This window comes from Panthera uncia (genome assembly GCF_023721935.1).
Source record: "Panthera uncia isolate 11264 chromosome A1 unlocalized genomic scaffold, Puncia_PCG_1.0 HiC_scaffold_17, whole genome shotgun sequence".
Taxonomy (NCBI): Eukaryota; Metazoa; Chordata; class Mammalia; order Carnivora; family Felidae; genus Panthera; species Panthera uncia.
The window spans coordinates 50,803,046-50,825,536 of NW_026057577.1; the positions used below are offsets into that span (position 1 = coordinate 50,803,046).

At 42.0% G+C, this 22,491-nt stretch overlaps 1 long non-coding RNA gene across 2 annotated transcripts in view; it reads right to left on the reverse strand.

The window, feature by feature from the left end:
• The window catches only part of LOC125935700 (uncharacterized), a 139,511-nt gene that overhangs the window by 26,993 nt on the left and 90,027 nt on the right, over positions 1–22,491 (reverse strand). The window lies entirely within an intron of this gene.

The window sequence follows — 22,491 nt, forward strand, 5'->3', positions numbered from 1 at the left end:
TGTTGCCCCATTTCCGTGGGCTTCTCAAAAAGCACCCTAGGCAGGGTCACTGGGATTTGGCAAAAACTCTATCAGCACTGTGAAAATCTTGCTTTGTAAATCTCCACAAGCCTGAGCTTTCAGTCACATCAAACACTGGCCCCTCTTTAAGGTCACCCTTATTGCTACTGAAATAACTATTCCGCATCTGGAAACAAGAAATAATTTCCCCAAGGAAACCTCTGTTTCCAAATCTCCACCCGGGTTTACCATCAGTTTAGGTTCCTGGCCTCTGATGGACCATCTGCTCAGCATGTCTCTTTCTCCAGTTAACAGCCCTCCTCATTTTTAAACCGCCGTTAAGCACCGATTCAGAGGCAAGGGCAACGTGAACGTCCCCTAAGTCTCTGAAATAAATCAGTCCCTGTAATCTGCTTCCCATGTCCCCTCTGTGAACATAAGCATTATAGGGGGTGTCATAATCATCATAACACCTTGGTCCTGAGAATCAATACTTAAAAGGAGGCACTTAGTACAAGAGATTTGCCAGGTCAATCCAAGCAGAGACTAGGAGAGATTGCCAAAATGATTCCAAGGGGCATAGAGTATGTCTGGGGTTTCACATGCCCGAGGGTGATTCAGGAAACAAGTCTAAGATGCTGGGCTAGCGAGGAAAGAGAGGCTCTGGGTAATTACATTCATAGCTTGAATACCATGTGTGGGTAATTAATAATCTATAAATGTCCCGAATGAGCGCACATATTGAGTTATTCCATCATTAAAAAGGGTGCCAGTGTTAATGTGGTTCCTCTGTAGGGTTCATTAACTGGACAGAGTGTCAAGGCAGGGTGGATTTATTTTTTCATTTCTTCCATTTACTCTTTATTTTGTTCCCTTCCATTGTTCATAAATAGAAGTGGTAATTATTGGAAGGAAAAACAGCACTTCTCAATTCTTTTGCTGGATATTATAGGGAAAGGTAGGGATTATTTACCTCCAGTCATTTTGCCAAGTCTGCAGAGAACTAAGTGGAAATAAGCAATTAGCTGGAAGATTTTGGATTTTAAAGTACTTTGAAAAGTATAACGTTCTAAATATTAGTAAGCTGTTGTTTTTTATCTTGTACAGTGTCTATCTGACCTCAAAGTGATCTTCAGTCTCGAAAAATCACTGTACAGCATAGTTCAAAAACCCTCGCTTGGGGCGCCTGGGTGGCGCAGTCGGTTGAGCGTCCGACTTCAGCCAGGTCACGATCTCGCGGTCCGTGAGTTCGAGCCCCGCGTCGGGCTCTGGGCTGATGGCTCGGAGCCTGGAGCCTGTTTCCGATTCTGTGTCTCCCTCTCTCTCTGCCCCTCCCCCGTTCATGCTCTGTCCCTCTCTGTCCCAAAAATAAATAAAAAATGTTGAAAAAAAAATTAAAAAAAAAAAAAAAAACCCTCGCTTGCCATGGAGGGCTGTAGATACCATGAAAAAGTTCTCTCTACCCTAGCTTCACTTCAGAATGCCACAGGCTCACCCACATCCATGGGGACAAGCCACCAGAAAGATGAAGGAAATTAGGCTGGATTCTAAGAAAAATGGAATATTCAATAAATACATGAGGGAAAGATGGATGGATGAACAGATGGATGGATGAGTAGGCAGGCAGAAAGATAAATGATACAAAGAAACAAAACAGATGAACACTGGGGAAGGGAAGGAAAAATAAGATAAAAAGAGAGAGAGCAGCAAACCATAAGAGACTCTTAAATACAGGGAACAAACTGAGGGTTGCTGTCTGGGTGTTGGGTGGGGGGAGATGGGTTAAATGGGTGATGTGCATTAAGGAGGGCACTTGTTAGGATGAGCACTGGGTGTTCTATGTAAGTGATGAATCACTAAATTCTATTCCTGAAATGATTATTACATTACCTGTTAACTAAGTTGGATTTAAATAAAATTCCAAAATTAGAAAAAAGAAACATAGATGTCTCCTACCTCCAAGGAGAGTTAAGATTACTTCTTCCCGGACTGGGTCTTCTCTCATCCTCTTGATCCCACCTCCTCCTGCTTTTTCTCAAACATGCTCCAACATCTGTTCCCTCTCTACTTGAATCTTTAGTGTCCACTAGACATTACCGACATCTCCAGTCCTCCTGTAAGCTAATGTACACCCATATATTCCCCTAACCAACTTCCCCTCTGGCTGAATTCCCTGCAGCCCCCTCAAGAGCTTCTCCTGGACAGTCTCTGATCAGCGACCTCCACCTCACCCCTCGTTCCTCTGCAACTCACCTGACAACCCTACCCTGCCACGCATCTAATGCCCCAGCCTCTTCCCGACCCAAATTCCACCTGTTCTTCTCCCTTGAATTTTTGGCCACTTTACTTTGCCTTGAAACTTTCTCCTCCCCAATCTTCTGTGAGAGTTTACTCCTCTGTCTCTTTGTTTCCACCTCCCCAACAAGGTTCCTTGAGTCCATCGCTCTTTAATTTACTGAACAAATACTTATTGGGCACTTATCCTCTGCCAGGCACTAAGCAAGACATGCAGGGAACACAAAATAACCGGGACTTTGACTTCACTCTCAAGGGCCTGAATAGAGATATAAGTGTGTGAACACGTGAATGACAACAAAATATGATAAGTGTAATCAATCGTCCATTCAGTGTTTCAAAAATACTAGGAGCACTTACTGCATGCCAAACACTGTCCTACATGCTAGGGATACAACCGGGAACAAACTGATAAAAATCCTGCCTTTATTAAGTTTATATAAAGGAAGAAAATATATATGAGTAAAATATATGGTAGGACAAAAAGTAATGTGTTGTGGAGCAAAATGAAGCAGGGGAAGAACAGGGGGACCCCTGCGGGATAAGAGGATTTGCAGTTTCCAATGAGACCGTCGGTGAAATGCTTCCTAGGAAAGAGATATTTGCACAAAGATTTTAAGAAGATGAGGGAGTAAGCCATGTGCATCCCTGAGGGAAAGAATCATGGGTAGAGGGAATGGCAATGCAAAGGCCCTGAAGTAGGATCATATCTACAGGATTCTAGAAAAGTGAGGAGAGTGGTGGAAAATGAGGTCCAAAAAGTACACTTAGGGAAGGGTAGACCATGTAGTCCATCAAAGGCCTTTGAGTGAGATAAGAACTACCAGATGGTTTGAACAAAGGAATAACATAATCTGAACTCTATGTTAAAGGATCCCTCCCGCTACTGTATGTAAAAATAACACACAGGCAGAAGCAGGAAAACCATTTAGGAGAAGGTCACTGCAATAATCCACAAGAGAGCTAGAGGTGGCTCAGAACATGGGCAGCAGTGGACAAGATGCAAAATGGTCACATGTGGCATACTTTTTGAAGGCAGAACTAACAGATTTGGTGATGGATTGCAAGTGAGAGCCCCCCAGAGGTGAGGATACTCAGACAACCCACAATTGTGGCCCACAATCGAGTCAGACCGCCTGTGAGACAGCATAGTCAGGCGACACCTTTCTTGGTCCCATCCCCTGCTCCCCAGCCCCTCCTACTCTCCACCTTGAAGGTGATCTGAAAGAGTGGCCTTTATCTCAAAATGAGGGAGCGGGGGTGTGATGCACACTGAGGAAAAAAAGAAAAGAAACTGACCGGATCCCCTTTTACCCACAGCTTGTGGCCAGACTTCAGCAAGCCTGAGCTGGGAGAGGAGCAAAAGCGCTAACCTTTAACAAAATATACTCATTCTATTATTACACTGGCCTGGACATACTAACAGCATGACCTACTGCTAACTGAAGGTTGCCAGATAGCTGCTATAGTGTGCAGTAAATTGTATCTTTCATCCAGAGGCAGGAAAGAACTAGCTCCACACAATAAATGTGAAGGGACAGGGGAAGAAAATAATAATAATAAAGTTATTTTATGGTTATAAAGTCATGCTTGTTCAATGAAACATTTACTTTAGGAGGTCAAGACCGAAATGCTCAACAAATGCTCTTTATGGCAAAGGCCAGTTAAAGAAGCAAACTTCTGTCCAGTTGATGATATATATCTCCCACCCCAAGGAGAGCCTGTAGGAGCCCTTCTTCTAGGGTTAAATCTGCAATTAAAGACACAGGCACTGAAAAAGCCGGTCTCTTGGTCACAAAACTGTTAGGAGCCGGTAGGAAAATAGAGGGTTTATTGTTGATGCTACTGCTGGGGCTGTTATTCAGTAGAAGCCCTTAAGGTTTGGGGAAGCAGAAATTCTGCACTGGACTTATAATTTAAATAGATTCTTCACAAGTAAAGATAATCCTTCATTTGACATTTCTCCACTTAGTTTTTTTTTCCATATTACTCACATCGAGCCTTGCCGGTTGATTTATTGTTAACATAATGCATTTGTACATTTGCTGTTTTGATTATTATCTCCCACTTAAAGCTGACTTGGCACTTTCTTCCTGGGCCCTTATTCACAGCAGCTTATAAATTTTATGAACAAATTACTTTTTATTTATCAACCTCTTCCTCTGCCCAGCAGTGAATTTTTTGGAAGGTTGACAGAGAAAGCACAAATACTACTTTTTAATTAGACATCCTAATGAAGAAAGCTATCGTCTTTGGGGGGAAATATAAGCCAAGATGGTGCTTTCTTTTGAATTATTGCATTACTTAAAAATAAATAAATAAATACAATATAAAGCATAATATACATGGTAGTCCTCCAAAAACAGAATTATTCCTTGGGGGAGGTGTTTTGCCAGAATTTTCTTTCTTCTGGTATATAGCTTCTATGCTGGAGTGTTTCCTAAACAGTCATGATTTCCTAACGCCATCAAATTATGCAGGAAAATAGTTAGAAAGTCCATTGTGATTCCAGGAGTGACAGTTGACTTACATAGGAGTCAGAGGCTGTCAAACTCTGGATTGACAACGTCTTCCACTGGCAATGCTGTAAACAGATATTAAAGTCACAAGGGGGGACAGGGTCTATGTACATGAGTAAACTCCGAAAAAGGGATCCAACATTTCCTGACTACTTTCTCTAGAACTGGCAAATCACCTATTTATCTCATTTAATCTTCAAAGGCTTTACAAAACAAGCATTATCCCACCTTGCAGAGACAGACATTGGAGGTCAGAGAGGTGGATTATAACAGGCCAAAGTTCACAGAGTCAGTGGTGGAGCCTGGATCTGAACCAAATCTATTTCTCTAAAATATAGCATTATAATCTTAGATAACACTTTTGAACATTCTCTTCCTTCCCATCAGTGTCTACCACCAATGCTTCTAAAAATAGCTGATGCGCAGGTGAGATAAATACTAAAAACGCTTGCAGTCAAGAGCTTGGGTGGTTGGATTTCTGGATGATCGTTTTAGAGATAAGGAACATGGCCACAGTGTCAGTATCCAGGAGTCAGGATTCCTGGAGTCTGGATTCAGGTCCATTTCTGCCTGACCTCTTTATCCACCATCTCAACCCCTCTCCCAGGAGCCGAGAGTCCGACCCTGGCAGGATTACTTCCATCCACACAAAAGTAAACTGAGGCACTCAACCATCCATGCTTACACAGACAAGTGTATCCCAACTTCTTCATAACTAGACAATGGCAAACAGGAATTAATGAATATCCAGAACAAATGTCACAATTACCTGGCACTAAGGAAATCCAGAACACAGGATGCCCAATTATCTCTGCAGTTGAAACAGTACCATCTGTCTTTAATAGACTAATAGGATGAAAAGTCCTGAAATTCTAAGAGATGGCAACAACAACAACAAAAAAGGCAGCCCATGAAGCTAAAACAAATAGCTTTGGATACTAAAATAAGATGTTTTTAACACTGCCAAAGAAGGCAAACTTCAACGATAAGAGTATTAAAGAACTTTACTGAGGACGAAAAAGTACCCTAGGAGATTGTGATTCTGACCCTGCAAAAAGGCGATGATATTACGCTGCGGCAAAGGCTCAGGCTGTACCCCACTGCCTTGAAACAAAGAACTGTGCTCAGGTCAGGACACAGGCAAAGAAGTGAGTGCCAAGAATGGCCCTGGAATATTACATATTTAACCTAAAGTGGGCATCTGACGTTCCTCTTGGCTTCCCTACATGAACCCCTTTATTTGTTGGGAGAATGCCATACTTCATGAGTTTGGGTTGGGGGAAGACAGTCTCCTGCTGTAGGAGCTGAAAATGTTGGCTCTCCCCTCACCACAAAGGAGTAGCCATGAAGCAAAGTTGCATACCATCACACCAGGCTTGGTCCAGAAAGTACCCTCACACTAAGTACCCTCGATTTTCTCTCTCTCTCTATTTCTATCTCTCTATCTCTATCTCATACTAGTGGCCACAGCAGGAAATGTAAGGTGAAGTTCCTGGCACAGAAGTCGTATTTAAAACAGTGTCACCAAGTAATCAGTGGCTACACTGGTAGCACTTTCCTTATAGAACCAGGTCTTTGGCCTGTATTTGGGCATTATTTCAGGAAGCTTAGTCCCAAAACTGAGTGTCTCTAGTTTGAGTACCCCCTAGCCTTAATAAGCCAAAGGCCATTAACTGTAGCTTGCAACCAAGACTTCGGACTGAATGAAAACCCAGCACTGAAAGCACCTGCCTGTACAACCCACCAACGGTCTTTACAGAGGACATAAATCATTAAGAAAAGGGTTAGTTATATTTTATATATTCCAATTGCTAGGATATAGAGATTCTATTTTAGAAATTTTCCATTTCATACAAAAAACTTTGTTACTTAAACAAGTTATCCAAAACAACAATCATCCAAACACTTTATGCCAATCCATGCCAACAGCCTGAGGTATTACCAGGATATGATGTATAATACAGTATATAACACATACTTTCTATATGAAAGAAGTGCTTGGAAATGCCAAGAAAATATCTATGTGGCATGCATTTTGTATATCTGTGTCTCTACATGGGAAGCAGGAAGTGGGGGTGGGAGAGGGAAGGTGTAAGAAGCAGAAGCAAAAACTGGTTATGAACACCTCCATCACTGATTTGAGGTCAAGTGAAGGATTTCCATAATTTTCAAATTCGAACTCTGAAGTGATACCACACTGTGACTTATAATTACTGATAACTAATATAAAAGCCAGAGAAGAATGGGGGTTGGAGAAAGATTAGGAAATGTTTCTTAGTTCCATTTATACCCAGTTTTTAAAAAGAAAGCGAGGGGCACCTGGGTGGCTCAGTCGGTTAAGCGTCCGACTTCGGCTCAAGTCACGATCTCACTGTCCGTGGGTTCGAGCCCTGCGTCAGGCTCTGTGCTGACTGCTCAGAGCCTGGAGCCTGTTTCAGATTCTGTGTCTCCCTCTCTCTCTGACCCTCCCCCGTTCATGCTCTGTCTCTCTCTGTCTCAAAAATAAATAAATGTTAAAAAAAAATTTTTTTTTAATAAAATAAAAAAAAAAAGAAAGCGAGAAAAAATTGACCAACAGTACAGTTGGTAACCATTTTAACTGGACCATTAACCCAAATTTGATTATAGCAAAACACCTGGAGTTCAAGGGCTAGAAAAAAAAAAAGCCTTAATTTTTATGAACTTACATGTATACCATATATAAATAGACACACACTTTTTTGTTTTGTTTTACCACATTCATTTCTACTAGGCAGAGATGTAGAAATAAGAAAACTCTTGCTGTCCCCTCAAGCAATTACAGTCTATAATGTAATCTGGGGCAAATAGCTGCTCAGGTATTCAGGAAAAGCCCATACCTCAAAAGGAGCTCTGAGATCACTTTAAAACTAACAGAAAGAGAAGGCATTGAAGGAAAAGAAAATAAAGTTTGGAGAAAAGGTAAATTTCTCTGAGACAGAAGGCAAGTCACCATTGACGGTTGTTAAAACCATTTGGACTGAGCTCCTTCATCAAATCGATCAAATAGTTCAATGTTGTCAAAGAAAAAAAAAAAGGATTTAATGTTTTTGATGGAACTGACCAGATAATTAAGTGGACAGTCAAGTCACACAAAATAGTCCAAACACGTGTGTGTAGATGCAGCAAGAAAACCTCAAAGGAAAAGATCCTAAAAGTGGTGGAAAAAACAAATGAATTCAGAGTGAAAAACAACGCAGAGAAAAAGGAAGATGGCAAGTTACGGACAAATCACCCCTCACAGGCTGTGAATGGTGTCGGGCAAATGAAGACTTCTGATTAGCTCCTGGCTGTGCTGTTAATAAGGGAGAATTCTTTGGATTACCTATGATTGCAGCAATTTTCGAAGCATTAGAACGTGCACGAGACAAGTGAGTGATAGTTCAAGGGGGTGAATGGAAAAAAAAGATTCTATAATATGTTTTTAGTGAAAAATGAAGGTGGAAACCAGCCATGAAACAGTGTCACTAAATAAAAAATGGGGTGGCAGAGGGGCACCCTGCAGCCCCAAAAGGAAATACTCCAGGCGGCAATAAATGGGTTGGTTCATAAAACAGAAAAGCACTCCCTCACACTTCCCCAGCTGTGCTTCAAAACAAACTCTTTGAAATAGTTAATTCTATTTTTTTTTTTTTGTAATGAAACATGTCACACAAAGATATCTTCTGTGGCAATAACTAATTATGTGAGAAGGAGAGTTTGTGGTGGGGCTGCTATGCTTTTCTAGACCTTTCTTTTGCTCTGTCCCTAATAAGTTGTCCATTCCCCTGTGTGGATCCACACAAAAGTCCCCAGTCAGCAGACAGTCAAGTATGTACTGAGCACCTACTGTGTGTCAGGCACTCTTTTTTTTCACATTTTATTTATTTTTGAGAGACAGAGAAAGAGGGCAAGCAGGGGAAGGACAGAGAGAGAGAGAGAGAGAGAGAGAGAGAGACACACACAGAATCCGAAGTTGTCTCCAGGCTCCAAGCTGTCGTCACAGAGCCCAACGCAAGACCTGAACTCAGAGATCTTGAGATCATGATATGACCTGACATCGGACGCTTAACTGACTGAGCCACCCAGGCACCCCTATGCATTATTTTTAAGTCTATGCATTATTTATGTTGTTATTATAATGGAATATGAGGCAAAAATATGAGGGATCTGCCTAAGGACTTAAAAAAATCTAGTGTAGGAACCTGGCCTTGAACCTGATCCGCCTTCTGGTACAGCATTATTTCCCAGCACATCGAACCAAGTGTTCTATAAGCACTATGGAGGATGCACTCCTTGTGCTGGGCACTATGGGGGGTGTTTGCCGGCCCTTCCACAGCTGTATTTCCAGTTGGTCAAGAAAGAGCCCAAGAGTTCCGCCTGCTTCTGAGAAGAAGATGATCCTCTGTGTTTCCACACTTCCATCTGTGGCAGCTGAGAGAGAGTCCAGGAGCTGTGAGTGCTCCAGGAAACACCACAGGGGCAGAAGTAATGAGGAGTCCTAGAATTCTGTGTACTCCTGGCAGACCCCCTCAGTCGGCTCTCCACTCAGGCTCATAGCTTTGCCACTTTTTATCTTGAGACCCTCAGGATTAATCTCATCATGTACTTGATTGCACTTTCTATTAATCACCACGAGAAACCCAGAATTGGACAAATATTGTATGATTCCACTTATATGAGGTACCTAGAGAAGTCAGATTCATAGAGGTGAAAAGTAGAAGGGTGTTCACCTGGGAAGATGGAGATATGGGAGTTGTTTAATGGAGAGAGACTTTCAGTTTTGCAAGGTGAGAAGAGTTTTGGAGATTGGTTGGAAAACACCATGAATGTACTTAACATACTGAACTGTTCACTTGAAAATGGTAGGTTTTATGTTGTGTGTATTTGCCACAATTTAAAAAAAGAAAAGAAGCCTAGGACCCAAGCTCATCATTCAGCCCCTCGTGGCTCATCCCCATTTGTGTGTGTGACCGAAAAGCAAACCCTTCTGCCATCAATCTTGGTCGTCCCACTTCTGCTCTCTCCCTCTCCATAGCATCTATGACTGTCTGACCTCCTGCAAATGTTATTCATTTCTCTGCCTCCTCTCTCTCCCTTCAACTAGGATATTTGGTCTATTGGAGCAGAGACCTTTGTTTGTTTCACTTACTGCTATAATCACAGCACCTGTAAGAATGCCTGACACACAGGGGCACCTGGCTGGCTCGGTTGGGCGTCAGACTTTGGCTCAGGTCATGATCTCCCAGTTCATGGGTTCCAGCCTCGTGTTGGGTTCTGCTCAACTGACAGCTCAGAGCCTGGAGCCTGCTTCTGATTCTCTCTCTCCCTCTCTCTCTCTCTGCCCCTCCCCTGCTTGTGTGCACGCTCTCTCGTGCTCTCTCTCAAAAATAAAATTAAAAAAGTTTTAAAAGAATATAATTAAGCATTGCACAAAAAAATGACAGTGAGAAAGCCTTCTCAAAGGTCTTGTTTTTCATCTCTCTACACTTTCTTCCTAGGAGTTCGATTTGGGACATGTTAGATTCGAGGTGCCAGCAGGAGATGTCTAGCTTATGTTTGGAAATTTGAGTTTGGAGCTTGGCCTAGAGATCTAGAATTGGAAGTCATCCACTGAAAGGTAATAACTGCCATGGATGCCATCCAAGAAATCACAGCTCTCCTTAAAACTTATCCTAATACCCTACAGCTTTAGATCTTTCAAACAGAAGATGGTATTCATGCGGAGAAACAATCCACATATTCAATCTCAAATCCAGCCATGTAGCCATATTGCAAAACCGAGCAGATCCAGACTATTCCTCAGGTTTGTGCATGCCCAACCTTACTCAAACACAGGCCCCAGAGACCAGTTTGGACCAGGAGACAGGGAAGCAGGATGACCTTACATCTCACTCAGTTTGCCCAGGACAGTTCTAATTTATACCTACTGTCCCTGCATGATTATTAATAGTACCCCTTTCACTCTCAAAAGCATCCCAGTTGAGATGATAAATCAGACAGTCAATCTACTAATCCCCCAAATAACCAATTACTTGAATGACCCCTTCCCTAAATGATCAGTTTGCCTAAGGTTAAGTCTTTTAACATTCTGGTTTCATTGATTGGTTTTCAATTTGCTTTCATTGTATCATTTTAGGAAATGTTTTGATTGTCTCTTCCCCAGCTCCCTAGAACTTGAGCTGGAAACCTAAGTTCCTTTCTATCTGTTCCTCAGTTTCCCCCTCTCTGCCTCTAATTCTGTCCCTCAGTCTCCAACAGTAACAGCAAGGAGGTGAGGCAGAAAAAAAATTGAATGTATTCTTATGAATATATTCTCCTCATAAATATGTTGTTACCTGAATATACTGAATGAAAATATTCTTTTTATGAATATATTCCTTATAAATAGTGCCTTCTGACATATATTCTTAAATGTAAAGAGTTCATATAAATGTATTATCTTTATGAATAATTATAACTTAATGAAAAATATATTTAGTGAAAAATATATTTACAACAATCCTTCCTATTCAAGAATATATCCTAATGAATGTATTTTTATTGTGGTCCTCACCACTCCCCAACCTCTCGAGCCTGACTAGGAAAAAAACAGTTGAAAAGTCCTCAAAATGTTGGTAGAAAGTCAAAATAAAAAGCAAAACTAAATAGTATAGATGACATAAATAATCTCGGTGAGTTAGTCCTTCAGCAAATTTGGCCATGCAATGAATTAGCTTTCAGCAAATTGATTTTCAATTAATTGACTTTTAGCAACCTGACCTATAGCCTTCCTGACCAGCCCATCTAAAACAAGCCTGCTATTACCCTAACAGGGACTTCAGCTCTACCAAATTTCTCTCCCAGATGACTTGTTTCATTTCTCCATAGTTCTGGAAAAACAAAACATAATTGCATTTTCCATTATCCCCACTGAAAATATCTTCATAGGGGCCGATGCCTCTTTGATTCTGTTCACCAATGATCCACAGTCCTGTCACAATCTCTGGCACATAAATAGATGCCCAATAAATATTTGTTAAATAAACCAACAATGAGTGAATGAATGTGCAAGGGATCCCAAGAGAATCTCTAGATTCACGATAGAAACAAGAAGGAATAGAAATTGTATACTAACCCCTACCTCAGTTCTGACAACAACCGTCCCAACCATTCTCCTTTTCCATTGAAAAATAAACTGAATTTATTAGGCAAAACTTTTTAAAACGATATAAAAAGAAGGGGTGGGGTGCAAGTGATTGAAAAATGAATAAGCATTAAACCATACTTGAATCAGACAGAACCTGTCTGACCATCTGAAATCAGAATGTACTGAAGAAAATCTCTACCCCAGATGTTACAACATTGCCCATTTAGGACAGTGAGACTTGAGAGCAGATGGCGGTGAGTCAGGACTTAACAAAGACCTTAATGGCTCTCCTGCCAGCCCCTGGGCCATCATTTGCATAGGAAGCAGATTTGGCTTGGCTGCTGATGGTGATCGCCTCTCACCCACTTGGACATGACCTCATTTTCACATCTCCATTTTCCATCTCTGCCATATGCAGTCATAACCTTCTGGGAAATACTGTGCCACAAAATAGAAAATAAAAGCAAGTACTGATCATTTGAAGTACTATTTTAATTGTGATTTTACTGACATACCTCCTCATTAGAAATTCATTTTTAATCAGTCCAACACATCTGAATTAGTGTGGCATGGTTTCCTTTTTACCCATTTAATATCTCAAGTCAGAAGTTTACAGCATTGCATCAGGGCAATTATAGGAAGGGAAGCCATTTTTAAAGATGCATATAATTTTATTATGGATTCGCACTGTTTATGAATTCGGTTTATAGGCCTCACCTCGCTTCTAGATGCACTTATAATCTAGTGCATCTCTTCTCAGAAGGAGAGAAGAAAGACATTTCACAAATGAAAGCATAACCTCTTTCCCTTTTGGAAACAAATCTTCCAGCCCTAAAAAACGCAAAGGCATTTATTTGCACTTAGATGATTTACCTGGGGGGCAGGGTGGGGACAGGAACAAGGTCTTCATTTATCTGCTATTTCAACTCACGGAGGTCCAGCCAACAACGTATTTCCTCAGGAAAGGACAGGAGACAGAGGGGCTAGAGAGTGATATTATTAACTGTACTTTCTGAGAGCAGGAGTTCAAGGGACACAGCAGGAATCCTGGAAAGTCTCAACTGTCTTCCTCTCCTCTCAAGTCCCCCAGAATTACCCAATCCAAAGTTCCAATATTTGAGTCTCATCACTTTTAAGCTCTCAAATACCAAAGTTCCAAGCCAAGTCCTTAAGCCTTAGCCTCCCTCTTTCTTTGATTCTAGAAGTCTTGAGAGTAAACTAATTTATCAAAGGAAGAAAAGTAAAGCCTATCATAAACATATGAACCAAGTGCCCTATTTCATAGCATTGCTGCTTATAGCAATGCTGACGCCTGTCTATAAGATGTTATTGCTAAAAGTGTAATTCAAAACCTGTTAGAGATGGCGAATTACATGTTTTTAATGAAATAAAGTAGAATATTATAAAATAGAAAAAAATCAAAGTATATTCACTAATCAATTTCTGCTTCAGATATTATGTGTGGAAGTATATGCATACTGGGTCAAATACAAAGTTATTATTAGCAAACACTCATATAATGCTCACTGTGGGCCAATATGCCAGGGGCATTTACGTGCATTAACTCATTTAATCATCAAGATCATCCGATGAGATGGAACTATTTCTTATCCCAGTTTATAGTTGAATGAACTAAGACTCAGAGAATTTCAGTAACACACCCATGATGGCCCAGCTAGCAAGTGACAGAGACAGGATTTGGATCTGGGCAACCTGGCCCTAGAGTTTATGATCTTAACATTATACCAGCCTGTCTCTTCTAAATGTTTCTTGCTATAGGGTTTAGTTTAGGGGAAAAAAAAAAAAAAAAAGCTTAGCAATACCATCTTAAGGGGGTTATATATGATTATATCCCTAGGTTACTAGGTTACTTCCAATTTCAAATATTTAATGCAACTGTCCTTATACCATTAGGCCATATGATCTAATGTTTTGCTCAGGAAATGTGGTCCCTGTGTCATATATTCCAGTGTCACTAACGACCCCACCCCTGCACCAGTCATAAACCAGAGATCTTCTGCCTTGGTCACCCAGTCCATGGGATAGTGTTGGTTCTTATGCTCAACAGTCCCAAATCACATGGTGCCAGAGTTAGTAAGAAAAAAAAAAAAAAAACACAGCTGTTTATATTCTGGCAAAACTATTACACCATAAGCAATGAAACCTAAAGCTTTTGAGAGACTACTCAGTCTTGGGTGGGTCAGGAGTGGGGGGGTGGGCGGAAGGAGCTATAGAATTAAATCATAAAATAACCACTACAAGGTTTATTTTCCTTATCCTAGTTTACAAAGACCTGGGCTAATTACAAAGAGATCAGATAATCCAAGGAAAACATCCTTAAACTTCTAGGCACAAAATCTGACCTCTGCTCTGCCAAAATTATGTAACAGAGGCAAATCACTTATTCACAATAGCATACATTATTTAGCACTATATACTTTATACTTTATACTAACAACCACTCTCTGAGGAAGGGAGAGATGGCTATCGGAGAAGGGGCGTTTCCCTTCCTATTTTCCCTCCCCTCTGTAGAGGTCAGAGTTCAGAGCCATCACTGAGGGTGTTTCACAAACAGTGGAAGATCAGGGCCCTGTGATGTTTCACTTGGCGTGAAACTAATGTGGGGAGCCCAGCTAAGGCATCCTTTTCTGAGGAAGTGCTTTCAGAGCTCCCTCCAGATCTCCTAGGTTCCATGAATCACTTCTCTGTACCATACTCCAGCTTCTGTGTGCGGCTTCGCTCCCAATGGCGGAGTCTGCAACCTTCTTCAGTGAATTAATGAGGAGCCACTTCACCTGGATGTACTTGGAGCCATGGGCGCTCAGGAGTTCATGTCCCACCCTCACCGCACCCTGAAGTGGCTCCAAACCAGTGACTGGATGTGCAGGAATGTGAAAGCCCAAGTTCCTCAACTCTGGTGAAACTGATTCTGAGGTATCAGTTATACTCAGAGCCGCCCACAGCATCTGGCAGTTCTGGAATGGTATCCATGCTTGGTCTCACCTTCCCTGCTCTCTCTGCCCACTCCCTTCAAGTATCCCTCCCACTCCCTACCCAGGGCATTTCCAGAAGCAATCTCTTGCACCTGTATCCTAGCCTCAGCATCTGCTTCTGGGAACATGACTTGGCTCTCTCCCTATTGCAGGTCTAGGCCTATCTGAAGAGATTTTCTCTTTCTATTTGGCCCCTTCTTCCCTGACAAGTAGTTAGGTCAGGGCCTGCTTGACAGAGGTGATGGCCATCTTTTTTTTTTTTTTTTTTTTTAAGTCTACTTATTTATTTTGGGAGAGAGAGAGAACCAAGCAGGAGAGGGGCAGAGAGAGAATGAGAGAGAATCCCAAGCGGGCTCCAGGTTGCCAGGCTGTCAGTGCAGAGCCCGACGCAGGGCTCAAGTTAACAAACTGTGAGATCATGACCTGAGCGAAAATCAAGAGACGAACGCTTAACCTATTGAGCCACCCAGGCACCCTGGTGATGGCCATCTTAAATTCAAGGAGGAAGCAGAAACCTCTTGTAAGTCTTCAGGCCATAGGTGGATCCTCCAACTTAGCTTCTACCAGAGCCATGCTTTCGAGCGCAGTATTCATTGGTCACCTATAACACAGCAGGATTTTGAGACCCACTTAGCTACTGTTCTTAAACAGTTCCCTCAGCTAGAAAACTGAGGAGAGAGGTGGTAAGTGATTTAGGTATCCCTGGTTCGTTGGCCCTAAAACTGTGATAATAGCAACAGAGACCTCACCTCCAGCTTTCTACAACTATGTTAGCAGCCTTTTAGACAGTAAAAGTCATCCTGTACAGCTTAAGAGCTAGAAGAGACCCTTAAGATCTACCTCTTACCATACAGATAAAGGAACTTATGGTAAGACTAGGCATTTTCCCAAGGTCACATCATTGACAGCAAAGCTTTTCAATGAATCTGGGTCTCTAGACTCAGAGAAGGGCAGTGAGTTCTGGCCACAGAACAAGGCCGCAAAGCCAGAGGAAGAGAGGCTAGTTGAGTTGACTGCTATCCTCTCAAATCCCACCCCCCAAAAGCATCTCTAGGTATCTGTAAACACAGCCAGGACCATTGATTGGTTTGAACTGCTTGATCTTTCTCCATTAACACAAACAACATAAAATGTAGATTAACTCCCATCATCTGCTGGAAAGAAAGCGTAATCAATATCATCAGTTCGTTAAGGAGATTCTTAGTCACATCACACTACATATACCCAGATCCACCACCACGTCTGCCATATAGTGAGCACTCAGACCACTTTTACAGGAAATTCACCGGATAAAAATTCATACTGAGCACTCAACTATGATTGCAATAATCCTCAACTTTATTCACAGGGAAAACTGTAATAGAGTTATGGCAAAATATCATAAAATGTTGATACATTTAATTCCGCCACACAATTTATAAACAATTTTAACACCAGTAAAATATAGCTATAAATGCATTTTATATCTTCTGTCTCTGCACTCGAGAAACAATAACACACGTAAATTTTAAGGGATTATTTTTCAGGTACGTGGTTTTTTACTCTAGCTATTCATAGTTTACTCACCAGCCGGCCCTCACTGCCAGTGAAGCAACATAATCAAATGCAAGAAGTTTTGTAATTCAGAAAATATTCTGCTCATTGATTTACTTTTCCTTGAAAGTAGCAAAACAATCACGATTACTTGGCTTCTCCATGAACCAAAGGTCCAGGTTATATAACAGCACTGTTCCTCGAGAACATCAGTTTGAAAGCACAACACTAAAGCAGTTTTCACATGAACGAACTCTAACACAGGTTAGTATTAGGTGATCTTAAGACAGACAACTGAATCCCTATCTGGCCCATACATACTTAACTGCTGCCGATCTCCAAACAGGGAAAACTTGCTATCATAAGCACAAAGAAAGATTGAAATAAAAGTTTAGGTATACACCCCAAAACCCTAAAGACCCAAGCAATGCTTACAAATTGGGAAAATGAGGGGCGCCTGGGTGGCTCAGTCGGTTAAGCATCCGACTTTGGCTCAGGTTATGATCTCGCGGTCCGTGGGTTCGAGCCCCGCGTTGGGCTCTGTGCTGACAGCTCAGAGCCTGAAGCCTGTTTCAGATTCTGTGTCTCCCTCTTTCTCTGACCCTCCCCTGTTCATGTTCTCTCTCTGTCTCAAAAATAAATGTTAAAAAAATTTTTTTAAAAAAACAAATTAGGAAAATGAAGATTACATTTAGGTCTTCTCTGCAGGACAATAAATTTGTCAGATTTCTAAAAAGGGATCTATGCAGTATATTCATGAATAGGGTGAGTGATTACTCTTTAAATGTCTTCAAATTTTACATGTAATTCCATAAAAAAAAAATATGTCAGGAGGAAAGCAAAGTGTCTAATAGCATAAACAAGGAGTTGAGAGGGAAGAAATCATGGCATCTAGAGCTCTCCCTTTATTGAGATGGTACCCAAGATCAGACATGGGAGGTTGGGAAGGAGAGAAGTAATCCAAACTTGTTGTAATGGGAAGACAACCCAGCCCTAAGAGTGAGTTCTGCAGGGCCAAGGACAGCCAGATCCATTGAGTTCAATAGGCAATAACTGTCCCCTGCATGTCAAGTTCCATGTTCTGTGCTAAGGATACAAAGATGAATATAACACCACTCCTGCCCTGACACGAAACCAAATTGAATAATCACTAAGTGGACACTTAGAGGACAGAAGGAATAATAAAAGGATAACTGAGGGGCCCTTGGGAATTCAGATGGAAATCCCCAGGCTTTGTCTTGGTGCTGAGTAGGACAGGAAGATGATCTCATTGTGCTTGAATAAAAGATTCTAGTCCTCATTTGCACTAGCTGACAGACCCACTGCTTTCCATCAGTTGCTACCCTGAGTCTTTAACTAGCAGCCATTTCCTGTAGAAGCATGAGGAACAAGATCATGGAGAAAACCCCAGGCTGTGAGAAATTACTGCAAATTTACTGCAGGCACTATTATCTCCATTGAAAAAATGATAAAATTGGGGGTTAGAAAAATTAATACCTTGAGCACTTCTCAAATGAAAGAACTGGCATTCAAATCATCACCCATCTAACATCAAATTCTAATTCTACCCTACTTCTTTTAATGTAGTGTGTCTGACTACATAATACTTTTGCCCCAAGAGCCACACAGAGGACAACAGGGAGACAACGTCATTCTCTCTGATTCATGGTCAACATCTAAGAATGAGACAAGAGGCCATGAAATCCCAAACATGACTTATGTACCTCTGGCCAGAGGATTGAGATTCCCAAATACTATCATCCCAGATGCCCCTCAAAGGCATGAATGTCAAAGCCTAAGGCTCCCCACATTGGGACACATTTCAGGTGGTTTTCACGCTGCCTTCAGCTGATGGATTTGGAGATTCCAGAGAGCAAAGAGAGAAATGGGCTGTGGGCCATAACCATGATTTAGAATTAGGCCTGGCATCTGTTAAGGTGTTCCATACATTCCAGTGTTTCACCTCATTTTATGAAATGAGTCTTCCCATTTTTACTCACAGACTTCCCTCTGCCTAGGATATACACTTATGTCCACGAGGTTGGCTTGGGGAAGAATCAGAGACAGCTTCTTCACTGTACAATATCCCTTCTCTCATTGCACACCTAGGCTGTGGTAGGCTCTGTTCTGGGCACAGGGGCCAGGGTAGAAGTCAAAAAGGAAAAATCGCTTGTATCATGAAACTTCCTTCCTATTCAAGGAGGAGAAAGATGATAAATAAGCAAACAAAGCAATGAGAAAGATCATTTTCGATGGTAATAAACACCATAATGAAAGCTTTTAAAGGCTGGAGGAATACAAGAGAGACAGGGGAGGGGTAGTAAGACAGGATGATCTAAGAACTCTAAGGAGGGAACGTTTAATTAGAGGCACAAACTATCATCCCCTTTTGGGATCTAAGATTGCTTAGTAAGGTCAAACTTCTGGTGTCTTGCTCTTCCTTCCTTCCTGAAGAATTCCTTTCCCAAAGAATCCTAATCCTTGTATACAGTATTTTGGCCATCCTGCCCTACCAATTTAATAGACAAACCCAGACACGTGCAGATTCCCCTTGGACAAAAGCTGTCATCTCTGTCACATCAGTGACAGCATCAATATTGTTACTTCCAGTATTACTGCAGGACTACACGTCTCCTTACCAGCTGCAACTAAAAAAAGAAACAGAGCCCAGGAAAGAGCAGGTGGGTGTGGGCTTCCAAAACCAAAGGAAGTAAAAGCACATTTGATCAAGTATCTCAAGGGCAACAAGAAGGTGCCTTTTTTCTTTCTTTTTTGTTTCTTTTTCTTTCTTTTTTTCTTCCTTTTGGCATAACAACCAAGATCTATGCTTGCTAACAGGTGATAAGACTCTTTAAGGAGATCCAATGAGAAGATTAACTCTCACTGTGTCAAATCTGTTTTTTTAAGTATCTAAAGGCAATATAAAAGAAAAGCATAAAAGGGTATAAAAATGGTAAGCTGTCCCTGAAGTCACAACCACCTGTCATCCTCTCTCTCCCTCACACCCAGATCTTGGAGTTTCTACCTTCTCCTCCCCAGCAAAAGAAAGGCCAGGGAGAGACTAGCTGGGGTTTCTATCTATGATGAAGGAATTAGGATGTCTGAAGCATAAGAAGAGGGAGGACAAGGAGAGAAGGAGACTTCTGGAAGAAAGGAGGAAAGAGAAGGGTCTGACCTGAACACTCTATCAGCCAAAGGAACCCCCACATGAAAGCATGCCAAAGGTCTGCTCAAGGAGGCCCTTGCTGGTGTGAAGAACACAGAGATGAGTCATCTGAATGCAGGCTGTGGCCCCTCATGTTGCACCCTCACCCCACTAGAACTTCACATGCTGCATGTTCTATCATCGTAGACCTACAGGAAGGAACTGAAAGAAATTTCCTCAGAGTTTATGTGCTTGTGTTAACTCACCAGAGAGGGAAGTAGACCACTCCCCACTGCACCCCACAGCCTCCATCCCAAAGGCAACCAAGATATCTTCAGGAACAGAGAGAACCCTTTGCAGCCATCACTGGCCCAGGGTCAAGCTAGTTTCCATGACCTTCCTCTTCCACCTCAGAAGAGATCCCCAGATTACCACCTCTCCCACCCCACTCAACTCCACCCCTTGTCACCCCTCCCCCAGCCCAAAATAGACTAGCAGCGGGTAACATGATTTTCATCTTTGTAATCACTGGCATCACAATCTCTTTTTTTCCTTTCTCTCCCCATTTTATGGATTCAGTATGATTATGGAATTTTCTTTTTGTTATCTTTTGTTTTCCTAAGAATTGGTCCACATTTAAAAAAAAATTTTTTTTTTAACGTTTATTTATTTTTGAGACAGAGAGAGACAGAACATGAACAGGGGAGGGGCAGAGAGAGAGGGAGGCACAGAATCCAAAACGGGCTCCAGGTTCTGAGCTGTCAGCACAGAGCCCGACGCAGGGCTCGAACTCACGGACTGTGAGATCATGACCTGAGCCGAAGTCGGATGCTTAACCGACTGAGCCACCCAGGCGCCCCCACATTTTTATTTTAGAGTCCATTCCTTTGAGTTCCTGCATTTCCAAAGTAACCAGATTCACATTCCACTTAGCACTCCTGGTATCAAAATTAAACAACTACCCTGGGGGTGCCTGGGTGGCTCAGTTGGTTAAGCGTCCAACTTCAGCTCAGGTCATGATCTCTCGGTCCATGAGTTCGAGCCCCGCGTCGGGCTCTGTGCTGACAGCTCAGAGCCTGGAGCCTGTTTTGGATTCTGTGTCTCCCTCTCTCTGACCCTCCCCTGTTCATGCTCTGTCTCTCCCTGTCTCAAAAATAAATAAAACGTTAAAAAAAATTAAAAAAAAAAAAACACAACTACCCTGGCTTCAAAAACAAGGTAGAATGATACATATCAACTCTTCTTTGCCTTTTTTTATTTTTGAAGATTTTAAGTAATTTCTACACACAACGTGGGGCTTGAACTCACAACCTTGAGACCAAGAGTCACATGCTCAAGCAGCTGAGCCAGCCCAGTGCCCCTCTTCTTTCCCTTTAATACTGCAGAAGACAGTAGAGCACAAAATAGAATCACACACCTTTTACAATGCAGTGTGTGAGGCATATTATTTTTATTAAAATCCAATTTGGGACATAGGAGAATAAGGAGAGTTTCAAAACTTAAGATATCTAAAATGTCTCACAGGGCACCTGGGTGTCTCAGTCGGTTAAGCGTCCCACTTAGGCTTAGGTCATGATCTCACGGTTCATGGCTTCATGAGCCCCCACATGGGGCTCTGTGCTGACAGCTCAGAGCCTGGAGCCTGCTTCAGATTCTGTATCTCCCTCTCTTTCTGCCCCCCCCCCCCTTGCTCACACGTGCATGCACTCTCTCTCTCTCTCTCTCTCAAAAATAAACACAAAAAAAAATTTTTTTTAATGTCCCAACACCGTCTTTCTCTTCCAACCAACCAGCAGTTGGCACATTCGATTTCAATGGCTTGGGAAGAAAAGAACAGAGAAAAGCAGGGGATCATTTTAACCCTGAAACTCGTGGCTTTTTAGGTCACTTCTGTAAAAAAAAAAACTACTTAAATCAGCTAAAAGTCTAAAAACAGTTCATATTAACAAGGGAGAAGAATATAGGAAGCACCTGGAGAAAATTCCTCCACTCAGTGAGGAGAAATTTAAGCTACAGACAATTTACAGCGCTGGCAAACACCTGAGCTGAAACACAAGTTTTGAACCTCTAAACTCAAATCCTGTTCATCTTTCCACCGCACCACAAAGGCAGACCTGATTCCAGGGCAGGAACTCAGAGACGGTGCTGAGGAAAAATGGCCCCGTGTCATGCAAACCCTTATAGCAACAGCTCACCAGACAGCTAAGCAAAAATACTCTGCTCTCCAACATCTTTTTCTCCACCAGCCATCAGATCTTAAATGTTGTGGGGGAGACTGAGTGGCTCAGTCAGTTAGGCGTCCCACTCCAGCTCAGGTCATGATCTCATAGTTTGTGGGTTCGGGCCCAACATCGGGCTCTGTGCTTGGAGCCTGGGGCCTGCTTCAGATTCTGTGTCTCCCTCTACCTCTCCCCTGCTCGTCCGTGCTCTCTCTCTCTCTCTCAAAAATAACAGTAGAAAAAAGTATTTAAGAATTTTTTTTAATGTTTTTATTTATTTTTGAGACAGAGACAGAGCACGAGCAGGGGAGGAGCAGAGAGAGAGGGAGACACAGAATCTGAACCAGGCTCCAGGTTCCGAGCTGTCAGCACAGAGCCTGACACAGGGCTCAAACTCAGGGACTGTGAGATCATGACCTGAGCTGAAGTCGGACGCTCAACCGACTGAGCCACCCAGGCACCCCTGAAAAAAGTACTTTTAAAAAGATCTTAAAAGTGGTAAAAAGCCAGTTCTTCCCCCAATATTAAATCATAAAATCCAGAGACTTAAAAGAAGAGCTATTCACCACCCCCACCAATCTCCCTGCCAATCCAAATTTTGTTCTTTCTTCAACCTCCTTCTCTTACCACCCCTGATTTATATCACTCCAACCTTAATAGG